The following is a 2432-nucleotide window of genomic DNA, read 5'->3' as shown; positions in this document are numbered from 1 at the left end:
GGGCTGGCCATTTAGTTCAGTTGTTTAGAGTGTGGTATTGTAACACGAAGGTCAAGGGTTTGGATCCCCATACTGGCCAGCTGCCAAAAAAAAAATAAAAAAAAGGAGCCAGATAGATGTGCTTCTCTTACCCGTTCTGGCCATCCCTAGGTGCAGGAGACGGGGTTGTGTCTCTCCTCCCCAGTCTATTTGGGGATGACTGTGAGGACCAAGCCAATAAGTCAGGCCCCGGCCCAGGAAGCATTTTTGCGATTTTACAGCATCACAGCTGGTGTGAGTGTGTAGAGTTTACAGTGGAGTTTTAGGTTTTCAGGCTGAGAGAGCCAGGTAATGACCCAATAGAGAGCATATTCTCTGGGGAGAGGTCTCATAGTGTCCCAAGCAGAGCTCCATGCTAGGAGCACAAGAAGCCCCAGGAGAGATGAGATTTACCTGCCTGGAATGTGTCTTTACGTAAAAATTCACAGGCCTGGGTCATATTGTGTTTTTATTAAAAGCATGTATAGTGTCACTTTGGCAGCACAGATACTAAAACTGGAATGATACAGAAGATTAACCTGGTCCCTGTACAAGGATCGCATGCAAATTTGTGAAGCATTCCATATTTTTAGCAGCAAATTATTGAAAAGAGAAATTTAAAAATTAATCTCATTAACAATAACAACAGAAACCAGAAAATACTTAAGAATAAATTTAACAAAAGATGTGTAAAATTTATACACTAAAAACTGCAAAACACTCCTGAGGGAAATTTTTATTTTTAAAAAATTGTTTTGCAGCTGGCTGGTACAGGCACCTGAACCCATGACCTTGGTGTTATAGGGCTATGCTCTAACCAACTGAACCAACCAGATGGCCCTCTAAGGGAAATTTTTAAAAGATCTGAATACATGGAGAGGTCTACCATGTTCATAGATTGGAAGACTCAATGTTAATTCTCCTCAAATTGATGTATATATTTAACACAACTCCAATTATAATCCCAGCAGGCTTTTTTTTGGTAGAAATTTACAAGCTGGTTTTAAAATGTAAGTGTAAATTCAAAGGACCTAGAATATCCAAAGCAATCTTCTTTTGTTTTCTTTAAATCATTACACAATATAAAAATTTTTTGTGGCCCTTTATCAGTTTCTCCCTAACCTCTCTCCCCCTCCACCTTTCTCACCTCTGGTAGCCTCAGTTTCATTCTCTTCTTTTGAAAGTTCAAAGAATTATTGTGATTGTTGTATCTTTCTTTTTCTTTCTTTCTTTCTTTTTTTTTTTCCAGCTCCCACTCACAAGTGAGGATATGTGGTATTTCTCTTTCCTTACCTTGCTTATTTCACTTAATGTAATTTTCTCTAAGTTCATCCATGTTGCTGTGAATGGCAGAATTCCATTCCTTTTTATGGCAAAGTAGTATTCTATTGTGTATATATACCACATATGCCTTATCCAGTCATCCGTCAATGACCATTTAGGTTGGTTCCAACTCTTAGCTATTGTAAATAGAACTGTGATAAACATGGGAGTGCAGGTATCCCTTCAACATGGTGCTTTCCATTTCTTTGGGTATATACCCAGCAGTGGGATTGCTGGATCGTATGGCAGTTCTATCTATAGTTATTTGAGGAACCTTAATACTGTTTTCCATAATAGCTGTACTAATTTACAGTGATGGAGGGTTCTCTTCTCTGCATCGTCACCAGCATTTGTTATTCTCTGTCTTTTTGACAATCGCCAGTCTAACCAATGTGAGATGGTATCTCAATGTGGTTTTGATTTGCATTTCCTCAATGCTTAGTGATGTTGAGCATTTTTTTCATGTGTCTGTTGGCCATATGTATATCTTTCTTTGAGAAATGCCTATTCAGCTGCTTTGCCCATTTTTAAATCAGATTACTTGTTTTTTTTACTGTGAAGTTGTTTGAGTTTCTTGTGTATTGTGAATATTAATCCCTTGTCAGACGCATAGTTTGTAAATTATTTCTTCCATTCTGTAGGTTGTCTTTTTGCTCTGTTAACTGTTTCTTTGCTGCACAGAAGCTTTTTAGTTTGATATGATGCGGTCTTATTCATAAAGTCTTTGCCCAGTCCTACTTCCTGAAGTGTTTCCCCTATGTTTTCTTTTAGTAGTTTTATAGTTTTGGATCTTACTTATAAGTCTTTAATCCATTTTTAGCTGATTTTGGTATATGGCAAGAGGTACAGGTCTAGTTTGATTCTTCTACATATGGATGTTCAGTTTTCCCAGCACCACTTATTAACGAGGCCATCCTTTCCCCAATGTATGTTGCTGTTGCTCTTGTCAAATATCAGTTGGCTGTAAGTATGTGGGTTGATTTCTGGGTTAACTCTTCTGTTCCATTGGTCTGAGTGTCTGTTTTTATGCCAGTACTATGCTGTTTTGGTTACTATAGCTTTGTAGTATAATTTGAAGTCAGGTAGTGTTA

At 37.8% G+C, this 2432-nt stretch overlaps 1 non-coding gene across 1 annotated transcript; it reads left to right on the top strand.

Annotated features, from left to right (window-relative positions):
• The first annotated feature begins 505 nt into the window (after positions 1 to 505).
• On the top strand, positions 506 to 609 carry LOC134374205 (U6 spliceosomal RNA). Its single transcript, XR_010023078.1, has one exon. It is a non-coding gene; the product is annotated as a U6 spliceosomal RNA (small nuclear RNA).
• Positions 610 to 2432: the final 1823 nt, after the last annotated feature.

Source organism: Cynocephalus volans, chromosome 3 (genome assembly GCF_027409185.1).
Source record: "Cynocephalus volans isolate mCynVol1 chromosome 3, mCynVol1.pri, whole genome shotgun sequence".
Classification (NCBI taxonomy): Eukaryota; Metazoa; Chordata; class Mammalia; order Dermoptera; family Cynocephalidae; genus Cynocephalus; species Cynocephalus volans.
The sequence above is the reverse complement of the archived record's forward strand: the minus strand, read 5'-3'. Positions and strand labels throughout refer to the sequence as shown.